Consider the following 12211-nt stretch of genomic DNA (forward strand, 5'->3'; position numbering starts at 1 on the left):
CACCTTTCAGCGTCCTGGGTGTCCTATGCCGCACTGCTGATGTCCTTGTGAAAATTTTCAAGTCAGACAATTATACATTATTCAATATTCTTTATTTGCATACTATGATGGTGTACAAGTTTGTAAGTTACATGATGAGTTTCATATCACAGACCCTTTCGGGCACAAAATAGAAGTTTAAAAGAGAGAACGAAGCTTTTAGAAAATAGTAACATCAGTATCATTAAGGTATTCACTAGTGCTGTAGTAAAATTTATTAATTAGAAGTTCTTTTATCTTTTGAATACAGATTTTGTCACTTTTTTATTTAGCATCACGCCTGTATCCCCGAAGAGGTAGGCGGAGGAGTATTAATCATGTACACTTGTCGCCAGCTGTTTAAGTCCCATGTAATAGGGGCGAACCTATTACCATTAAAAAAATATCAGATGATTCAAACAGCGTTTCTGTGGTAGCTTTTAAAATGGCTGTAAAGTCCGATGCGAGAGCGACAGTAGCGGTCACCAACTGGCATTGTAGTTGAGGGTTATTAGATGGTACAGGTGGTAAATCGGCCCTCTCACTTCAGGAAAATAAAAGATAATCAGTAACACTAGTGATAAGCGCTGAATGTGGGATTAGAAGTCATTAGAACCCGAGAATAAGGTGAGTGCACGCTCTGCACTGGTGGGCAAATTTCTCTGCGTCGCTAATATAAGTAAAAAAAAAAAAAAACGTTTATTTCTTCTTCTACAAACAATCTTATAAATTACCATACTAACAAAAAAAAAAAAAGTATTTAAATTGGGACCGTATGCAGAAGACAGGAGCCCAAACTAGGTTGACCCTGTATCTTGGGATCCTGGTCTCCCCCCACGAACCACATTTCGTACTCATATAAAAGTATAATAAACATTCAAAATGTGTGTGTGTGTTTGTTTGAATGTGTATGTGTGTGTGTGTATGTATTCGTATAAGTAACTGTAGAAAAACTATTTTATCAGCCAGGGCCGTCGAAAGTAGGTATTGTAGAGGTGCGCCGCAACACGATAGGTTAGAAGTTAGGTGCCTACTGGCTGTTTGTACCTACATAAACTGCCTATATACGTCCCACTGCTGGGCACAGGCCTCCCCTCAATCAACCAGAGGGGCTATGGAACATACTCCACCACGCTGCTCCACTGCGGGTTGGTGGAGTATGTACCTATTGTTTGTACCTATCATCACTAATTTAACACTTTCAAGCACAGAACCTCTACGGACGTTCGGATTCCCAGGCGTCATACTACTTATTATGAACCATCAATGACCCATGGTCTCCGTCCGTGAAAGGGTTAACAGCCACACTCTTGTCGGTGTAGCATTCTCCATGCTACTTTTTAGGGAAAATAGAGCAGTGGTTTCCCTCTTGCCATCTGCTTGCTTTTGTACCTATACCCATTTAATACCTATTAACATGTTACTATAGTAACATAATGGTGCTGATTCGAGTACACACCATCTAAGTTTATTTTATTTATTTAGATAGGTATACCAACAGTACACATATTGTAAAGTTATAAAATACAAGTCTTAAATTAGTTTTTGTATATGTGCTCCAATTACAGGTACACACAACATTCGTAATTACAACAGCAAACTTATATATCTAAGTGTATTTTAAGTTATACCTGTCATATTCTTAACAGCCGAAAATGAAAGAGACAGGTAAACGAGACGGGCATAAAATTTATGGAATACACGTCAATTTTAGGCAAAAAAAAAACCTCCTCCGAAATTGTATATAGGCCAATAACCCGACAGAATTAAGTTGACAACACACGTCAAAAGAATTGCATGTTATTATGAGCGAGATGTCTATTTTATTCGTCCGGGTTATTCATTAATTTTAAAATTAACAGTTGTCAATCATCAAAATGAAATTAGGAGGTATCTGCAGGAATCGGGGCAATTGGTGATAAATTATATTTTAAGTTATACCTGTCATTTTCTTATCCGCCGAAAATTAACGAGACACAGGTTTTCTTCTGTCCGATAATACTTATGCAGCCTAGATAAACGCTGCGCAAATGGTTATAGTGTAAAAATATAACCAAAACAATTATGTTTGTTTACTCAAATAGTATGAGGAAATTTTCAAAATTTAAGAACACTCAACAGTAGCGACACTGATGGGAGAAATAAGCGGTTTTATCCGCAATTGACAACATTTCAAATTTTTAAGCCGTGGTTTTTTTGTGCTATTTCGAAAGTACTTGTTTAAATAGAAGACACGTATTTTTTCTTTTCAAGATTTTTCCACTAGAAGTTACAAAAAATATTTTTTGAAAATTGGATTCTGCCATTGATAGAATGAAGGCAGTATAATGTAATGTACCTTTGCATGCGTATTTAAAACAAGTCGCAATCAAAGTGTCATGTTATGTATGACATTTACTTTTTTTATAATTTTTATGTAAAGGTCTGAACTTATTATGCCTTCCTCTTCTGACCTCGTAGATTTTTCAATATATTTCTATTATTACTGAATTAAAAAATCTGAAAAAATGTGTTTTGTGTAAATCATAGAAATATCTCGAAATGGTTTTCGATTTAAGGCACCTTAGTAAAAATGAAATGTTGTCAATTCGAAATACAAAAATTAAAATAAACCGACCAGAAACTAACTCACGGCCAGCCCCACACACAACAGTATCATTAGGGAGCCTAAAAACGGCCCTGTAGCACGATTTACTAAGTTGTCCGAGCACCCGTAGTACTGTTGTGTCTTGGTTTACTTTCTACCACGCAACTCTTTGAACTGTGTGTCAAATAAATGTAAATTGATATTTAAGATTCTTCCTCTCAGACGATGCCCTGAGCTGAGGTTCGCGTCCAACTGGCCACGCTCAGGCCTGTTGCCTTAAATTTTGTGCCGGGTGAGAGCCCTCAGCGCCAATTTTCCGGCCAAGTAGTTAATGCGATCTCCGGCAAATCTACAATAAGTCACGTCAAAAAAAAAAAATATAATTTTATTCGCTGACCTAAGAGAGAACATCAGTAACTGTCGGTACTATTCAGAGGCGAAGGACAGGAGTCCTAGTACGGTTTTCGAATAGACTACTCTGGGCGACATCACACTCGCGTCAAAGTACTGCGGCGCGGAAGGCAAGAGGAAAACCACTGCCCTATTTGTCCCTAAAAAGTAGCATAAAGAAAGCTACACCGACAAGAGCGTGGCTCTTAAATTAGTGATGATTTTATTCACGTGGTACACCGGTTTGCTTCTCAAAAGGGGAGCACCGGTTTGAACCCGGACTTACACCAATGGGTTATTTATCTATATTAAGTGTAGATTTCACTAACACAGTTGGCTCGACCATAATAGACGGCGACACGGCGCACCATCCAACACCTTGGTCTAACAGAAAGCTCGGTCAGGTATAGGTACTTAGTTCATCTGGCGATGGATGTACACTGACTACCCCATTGGGATATAGTCGTGAGCCTATATTATGTTATGTTAACTTCATGATGTACACTGCTGGGTACAGGCCTCCCCTCAATCAACCGGAGGGGGTATGAAGCATACTCCACCACGCTGCTCCACGGCGGGTTGGTGGAGGTGTTTTTACGACTAATAGCCAGGACCAACGGCTTAACATCTATATTTTTCAGCTTCGGAGAGCACATTAAATTTCTTGGCTTCAAAAGCCGTATTTTTAAACAGTTTACGACGAAATATGTTAGAAATACATGAGTAGTTACAACATTAAGGAAATTAATTAGAATTACCTAAAAATTACCAAGTAACACAACCACTCATAACGACATCTGTGGTCCAGTGGTTGAGTGTTGGGCTCACGATCCGGAGGTCTCGGGTTCGATTCCCGATGGGGACATATCACAAATCACAAAAGTTACTTTTTGTTCCCTAGTTTGGTTAGGACATTACTGACTGATCACCAGATCCGACAGTAAGATGATCCGTGCTTCGGAAGGCACGTTAAGCCGTTGGTCCCGTTTACTACTTACTGATGTAAGTACGTAGTCGTTACATGAGTCATGTCAGGGGCCCTTGGCTCAATAGTAACCCTGACACCAGGGCTGATGAGGCTGGTAGCCCACCTCACAACCCACACGATATAAGAGAAGAAGACCACTCATAAAGAGTACTTAACAATGCATAAACTCACTCTTTCAAATCCAAAGAACGCGTGACCTCTATCGTACTATCACGGGTTTGAATCTCGGCTCGGGCTTCAAACCACTGAATTCGGCTTAATGAGTTTCAAATCATGTTTGGATCATAGATAAATTGATATCTGTCCTTACACATAAGAATTTAGAATTTCTTAAACTTATCAAGTGTTAAAAGTGTTTAGGCGATTATAAATGATGAACGCGCTGGTTGGCGGTTCATGTAAAATGTTTAGCTGCTGCAGCCAGCTGCGCGTACGCGCGCGCATCAGAACACGCCGGTACCGCGTGCCTGTACTCTCCTCAACTCTGTTCTTGCGTCCGCACCACATTGCGACTTGTTTGGAAGTGCGATTTTATGTTTGTTGAGTGAATGTGTTAAAGTATTTGAACCTTTGATGCCTGTTAGTACTGTCCAATGATATATAATAATATAAATATTAATGTGTAGTAGTTTTAAGTTCTTGGGATATGGATATTGTTTGTTACGCAATGGATATATATCTGTAATGTTGCAAATGTAAGTGTAATATTAAATAAATAAATAAATTATTGTGCCTTGAAAAAATATTTATTATTCAATACTTGCGTAATTACTGATTACAAACATATAAGTGTTATTTTAAAATTAGATTATGGATTGGGTTACGCGTCTTAACGGTTACGTGTGGCGCGGTCGAGGTGTTGCCAGCGCAGGGCGCCAGCATCACCGGGTTGAGCTGTGTTGCTAGCGTTAGGCACTGACAAATGAAATCCCTAGTTTAAAAAAGTAGATACTTACAGCAAAGTTATTATACGTAACCTAATACCACTGGGTACAAATAAGAAATCAATTTGTATGTTGCTCATAGTGACCTTTAGTTATGTCTTTTGTCGCTAAACGGCATCAAAATATATAATAACTATTGAATATTCACGCAACAGATAGGATGCAGAAGTATTTTAAAGCCAGTTAATAAAGCCACCAACTAAGCTAATAAAGCCAGTTAGATTGCATGACACGATCAAATTAAAACCATACACGACAGACAGACATGCTATGGCAGTATAACTGCAATAAACTTATTGCATAGACGTTCTATAAACATTGTAATACCCATACAATTCCCATATAAATGGAATCATTCGTAAGAAAGGTTATAACAATTATCCATTAGGACATCGTAACCTGGAACCTGACAGAAGGCAGCAGTAATGTCAGTACTACTCAGAGGCGGAGGACAGGAGTCCTAGTACGGCTCTGAAATAAACAATTGGGCGCCATCCCACTCGCGTCAGACAGAGTACCTCGGGGCGCAAGGAAAGAGGGAAACCACTGCCCTATTTTTCCTATTAATGGAATTTAAAACAATGCTGGATAAGAGTGGTTGTATTATATCTACCTGCACACTTCTGCCTACCCGTTCTAGGATAGAAGCGTGACTCTATGTTATGTTTTTGTATACGAATTATGAAAAAAAAAAACGTAACTTTTTATAAAGCGAAGTCAAAAACAAGTTGACAAAATTTTGACCAAAATTGTACCTTTCGGACACCGACAACCTGTCATATATGGCCGTCAATGTTATTAAAACCTTGACTTATTTCTTCTACTATATTGTATAGTATTCGTGTTTAAATAATATTATACTCATTATCATCAATTTAAGAACCACGCTCTTGTCGGTGCAGCATTTTACATGCTACTTTTTTAGGGAAAAATAGGGCAATGGTTTCCCTTTTGCCTTCCGCCCCGCAGTGCTCTGACGCAAGTGGGATGGCGCCCAGAGTAGTCTATTACAAAGCCATACTAGGACTCCTGTCCTGTCCTGAATAGTACTGACAGTTACTGCTGCCCTCTGTCAGGTTCCAGGTTACAGTCCCTGTGACTTGCCCCTTAATATTATACTCAGCTATACTATTTTGCATTGGATTCGAGTGAAGTTTCGACTGCAATATGATTGTTACTTATTTCGAGTTTATAACTATGTTGCCTAATGTGCAGTTCGAAAATAGATTCGCGTCAAGTTACTATCTAGGTTTCTAGATAAACAAGATTGCAAAGCCTGAGGTCTGAAAACGCCACATCAAAGCAATTCAGCTAAACAGCAATATAGCTTTTTAGGGGACTTGCTTAAATGTGGCCTTTTTAACCCCCCAGTTACCTTATTGCCCAGTTTAATTCACTGTCAAAATAATATGTAAGAGTAATAAAAAAAATAAAAATATGATCAGGTTGATCAGGATGATGAATTTAGTAGGATCCAATTTCTGAGGCATAGGTCATATTTTCATCCATTTTTTTATTAAGTATACAAATGATTGTACTTTGCAACGCTCTATGTTTAGAACAAATAAAAACTTTTTTTTCTAATAACTAATCCCACTTTTTAGGCACGGCTCTGGCCAAGTAGTTAATGCCGTCTGCGGCAAATCTACAATAAGTCACGTTAAAAAAAAGCTAGGCACGGCGGGGGGAGGAAAGGCTCAGAAAGGCCACATCGAGGCAATTTATCTAAAAAAGCAATATTACAATTTGACCTTTGCGCATATTAAAGTAAATGCGCTATGTAAACAAAATAAATGTCAAAGAGCTTTTTTTTTTGACGTGACTTATTGTAGATTTGTCGCAGATGGCATTAACTACGTGGCCGGACAAATGGGGAGCGCTGAAGGCTCTCACCCGATACAACGTTTAAGACAACAGGCCTGAGGGTGCCCAGTTGGAATTGCTTTCTTAGGTGAATTGCAAACATGTGAAGCCTTTTAGACCCCAAGTTCTTCCCTAAATATGTTTAAAAAGTCACTTATCACGAAATCTCAGAAACTACAAATGCTAGGAGTCTCAAATTTTGTTCCTATTAGTACGTAGGTGCTCACTAAGACGGGATTTTGCAAAATTCAACCCCTAAGGGATATAAAAAGGGGTAGCAAAGTTTGTATGAAACTTTTGTTTTAATAGTAGGGTTTCCAAATTACTAGAAAATACCCATTATTTAAATAAATTGAAATGTATTTAATTATTTTTCTAAACAACCCTTACCCTTTAGGATGAAATAGGAGTAAAATTTTGTATGAAAAATATTTTATTTTTAAAGCTATCGACTATCGAATTTAATGTATTTTATGTCCAATTTGAAAGAAATTGATTTAAACACAATATTTATTTTTATAATGTAGATAATGTTGGTATTCTCGACAAATGATATTTTTTAACAATTTAGGCGTCATAAGGACATAAATAGGCTGCGGAATATCTTCTCGTCCAAAATACCTCAGTGTCTCAAGACGAAAGTCTTTGACCAGTGCGTGTTGTCAGTGATGACCTACGGCAGTGAGACGTGGCCGCTTACTATGGGTCTCGTGAGGAGGCTCGGTGTCGCTCAGCGGGCAATGGAGAGAGCTATGCTCGGTATTTCCCTGCTCGATCGAATCAGAAATGAGGAGATCCGCAGGAGAACTAAAGTCACCGACATAGCTCGGAGAATTTCAAAGCTGAAGTGGCAGTGAGCAGGACACATAGCGAGGAGAACCGATGGCCGATGGGGCGGAAAAGTTCTGGAATGGCGACCACATGTCGGACGACGCTCAGTGGGTAGGCCCGCTACAAGGTGGACCGACGATCTGGTGAAGGTCGCGGGAAGCCGCTGGATGCGGGCAGCGCAGGACCGATCGTCGTGGAGATCCTTGGGGGAGGCCTATGCCCAGCAGTGGGCGTCGTACGGCTGATGATGATGAAGGACATAAAACCATTCACGTGGGACCGGGGAGAGCCCTCAGTGCTTCCTATTTGCCCGGCCAAGTCAAAGGCCCCTGACATGACTCATGTAACGACTACATACTTACATCAGTAAGTAGCAACCGGGACTAACGGCTTAACGGGGGTACCAACCTAACTATACAGTGACAAACATGAACTTAAATTAATTTGAATTGACCTTATCTGATTTATAATTCACACAAAATGTAAGTTAGCTCAATAGTACGTAATTACCTATGTAAATTAAACTACTTTTAAAAGTATTTCACGGAAATAGAAAATCATGATTTACGAACGGAGGTTGGCTCTGTGGTTCAAAATCCGGACTGTTTGACCGTCAAACAAAATGATGCTGGTTCGATTCCCTGTTGGGTAATTTAAGAAACGAACTTTACTAAGATAACTCGTATCTGGATATACACCTATCTCCATCAACTCGCAGTGAAGCAACGTGATGGAGTATGCTTTGTATTAGGCCTGTTATATGGAGGAAGATTTTTATTATTTTTATATGAAATATTAATAAGATTTAAAACACAGAAAACATTTAGAACATAGAAAACGTTCAGCTGCATGTCTTCCCGGGCATGTCGTAAAAACCGACAGAGGGATTGTGTCCTCTAACATGATGGACTAATGTTATGGGCGATAGGCTGATCCCTTATCACCATAAGGTTCATCATATCCCGCTTACGACATCGTATCAACAGTGGCTGCAAGTTGTCTTGATTACTTGTGGCTCTGCCCACCCCATTAGGGATTACGGGCGTGAGTTTATGTATGTATGTATTTATTAATAAGATTTGAATATAAATAGGTTTATTGACAGTTCTGTTTTAATATAAAATGTCTTTCCTCATTTTATACCAGATACCTTTTGTTATTACAACAATTAAAGTAGGTAATAGAAATAATTAATAAGGAAAGAGTGTGTAACGCAATTCATCGTTTTAACTTAGAGTAGATAAGTAATAATTTAGTTAAGTAATTAAATTATATTTTTTTTAGAAATGTTTTCGTCAGATATGATATTTATTATAATAAGTAATGATTTGTCAAATGCAATTGTTTTGACGCTAAAATCATTTAATTTGGACAAGCATTTATTTTACTAGGTACACAGTTCTACCCTCCTTGTAGGTAAATAGGTATGAAAAAAGTTGAAGTTCACGCATAAATATTTTTTATTTTGTGTCTTTTGTAAATATTAGGTAGGCACTTATTTAGTATATTACAAATATTTGTAAGATTTTCTATTTTTTTGTTATTAGGTAGGTATATCTATGTGTAACTAAACATTAAACTCAAAAATATCTTTATTCAATTGCTAACATACCTAGTTACACTTACATAAACTGCCTATATACGTCCCACTGCTGGGCACAGGCCTCCCCTCAATCAACCGGAGGGGGTATGGAGCATACTCCACCACGCTGCTCCACTGCGGGTTGGTGGAGGAGTTACACTTAGAATGCAGGTAATTTTAAAAAAATAATAATAATACCGGGTTCTTACCGCGTTAAATCAGGTATTTTATACTAATAATATCTAAACCTAACCTAAACCTCAAACAATGTATACCAATGTACATTTAGAAACAAAATAACTAAACAGACCTACACAACCGACCGCACAATATCTTAAATAAGTATTATATTCCTACAACTTGACACCCACAAGCATTCGGCTCTTCGGCACTGAACTATATTCGAAATTAGCGCGTCCCATTTACGAAAATATTACACTAAAATAAACATGCATATAAAAAGCAATAAAATAAATACCTGTTTTAATCAAGAGGTTCTTTTAAAAATCCAGTTTATAAATCACTATCATGTATAATTAATTCAGTATTTTCACGACGTATTTTGGACAAAATAACACTTCACGCATACGCGTCGAGCATACGCTGCGCGCCGGTCGAAACTGCGTCCGTTCGCTACATTCAAATAGCTTAGTTCACAGCTGTATACTAAACAACTTGTACTATAGTTACAGTTAGATGGTTAGTGAACCGAGTTACGGAATTCTGACCGAATAGGTAGGTATCGTAATTCCTTTCCGAAACGTAATATCTAAATGGCTAAATAAAATACTAGTATTGTATATATACTGTATAAAATACTGTATTTATCTATACAGTTACCATGTTTAGTCATTTAGAAACTTTTTTGTTAAATTGTACAGTAGGATGATTGAGGTTTTAAACGACAGAGCCTCAAACAAACATAAGTACATAACAATAACATATACATATAAGTTATATTATTTGAGCTTTTTTAATTGAGATTTTTAATAGTTACTTGCGTCTACTTTTGTTTCTTTTTGTTTTTTTTTTTCGTTTTAGTAATAGTTTTAATTATTTGTAATGTTAAGATTAATAATATTTACTTGTTAAGTTTGTAATATTTGTTAAATAGTTGTTTGTATTCTTCTATTTTATAAAATTCGTAGTTATATTATAAGTAACTGATTTCGTGAAAATTTTAACGCCTCACCTACTGAACCGATTTAGATCAAAATTGATACAAAGATATATTGAAACACACAGACGGGCTTGCTTACCGCGAGAAACTCATATAACCGAACTTCACTCTAAAAAAATCACGGAAAGATAATGTTCACTAAACGTAAAAGTGATAAAAATGGCTTTTAAATTGTTGTCGATATAATTGTGTTGTATTAAATTGATATCTAAAGTGATATGTAATGACGGAATTAACAAGAAATATAATAATCCTAATTTCAAAAAGTATAAAAGCATATAATGTATATTATAATACAATAAGTAAAAGTGTGTGTGTGTGTGTGTGTGTGTGTGTGTGTGTGTGCGCGCGCGGGCGCGTGCGTGCGTGCGTGCGTGAGTGCGTGCGTGCGTGCATGCGTGGGTGTGTGTGTGTGTGTGTGTGTAATAGTGTATATAAGTAGTATGGAGAGGAATGCTACACCGACAAGAGCGTGGCTCTTATATTAGTGGTGATGCAATAATAACAACAATAATTAAGATAATTAATTACTTACAATAATTGAGATAATTTAGATTACAGATTAAATTGCGTTTAGGCAGGATTGGGAGTAGACAAAACGATGTAAAGGATCTCGTTCAAACTGCTTGGTAGACATCAAATATAATTTATTCTCCAAATAAAAATAATAAAAATTAAATAAATATAATATATTTATAATATAATAAATTATATTTTTTTTTATTTAATTTATTTTTTTGGCCAATGTAAAATTTTTAGACGGTTGTTTTACATTTGTGCTTAAAATTGACGTGTGTTCCATAAATATGCTTGTCCATTACCCGTCCCTTTCCTTTTCGGCGGATAAGTGTTTACAGGAATTAGCACCAATTGGTGTTACATTTTAGAAGGTATCAACAGTTTGCCCTTTGCGGATGTACAATATTAGGAGGTACTTACAATAGATATTGTAGGTAATTTCAACAGAATAAACTCTGACACATTCAATACGTTAAGCCGAAGTACTCATGCAAGCCATCAAAACACTTGTCCACTAGCCATTCTTTTGGGTTTCTTTTAAATTGGGGGCCATACTTTTATGCCAGTAACTTACTTTATGAACATTTATCTGTGAATGAGGTATTTTTTCTAGTCTTAGCGCATTATGTCTACGGAAGACAGAGTGGTGCATAATTTAACTAGCTCGTCACGTAACTTCACGGCATATCCTGTCGCGGAGTCGATAGAAAGGTGAAGCGAACAAGTACCGAAGCTCGTAACATTCTGACCTAAGTAACAGGCACCTTCTGGGCGAGCTCGCTCCATCTTAGGCCTCGTCAATGCCTTCGGGCAAGTCTGAGGCCAAGAGCAAACGCATCAAAGGTAAAAAAACCTGCTGTTTTTAAAAGTAAGTACCTATTTAACTAGAGGTGTTTTTCACTTTACATACATTAGGAAACTATTTCACGATGTTTTCCTACGTTGAAAAACCATCTTCTTATTTTTTTTGTATGTTTACTTAGGAAAAGAAGACGCATCAAACCTAAATCCTTCCGCACTGTTGGTCAAGTACGCGCAGTCGGAATTTTCAGTTTTATAGTTCTTCAAATGAACAAAACAAAAATCGAACTTAGATATTCTGTAAAATAATGATTATAATTCCATATAAAAGTGAAAATTCTGATAAAGCGTACTTACGATCCAGTAGGATATTGGTTTGCTGACACCTTTATTTCTAGTCCTTGCATCATTGACGTACTATAAATATATTATGTTTATACATATTAGTCAATGCCTTAACACTTTCACGTAAACAACGTCATAGTACGACGAAATTAGGTATAATCTC

General features: G+C 37.1%; 2 protein-coding genes across 2 annotated transcripts in view; both read right to left on the bottom strand.

Annotated features, from left to right (window-relative positions):
• LOC126368173 (ATP-binding cassette sub-family G member 1-like) overlaps window positions 1–9839 on the bottom strand; it is a 67547-nt gene extending 57708 nt beyond the window's left edge. Inside the window, exon 1 of the mRNA XM_050012062.1 lies at window positions 9682–9839. The gene's annotated coding sequence lies outside the window, so the exon portion shown is untranslated. The remainder of the gene's footprint in view (window positions 1–9681) is intronic.
• LOC126368190 (equilibrative nucleoside transporter 3) overlaps window positions 1–12211 on the bottom strand; it is a 418002-nt gene that overhangs the window by 313989 nt on the left and 91802 nt on the right. The window lies entirely within an intron of this gene.

The sequence above is a fragment of the Pectinophora gossypiella genome, chromosome 7, assembly GCF_024362695.1.
Source record: "Pectinophora gossypiella chromosome 7, ilPecGoss1.1, whole genome shotgun sequence".
Classification (NCBI taxonomy): Eukaryota; Metazoa; Arthropoda; class Insecta; order Lepidoptera; family Gelechiidae; genus Pectinophora; species Pectinophora gossypiella.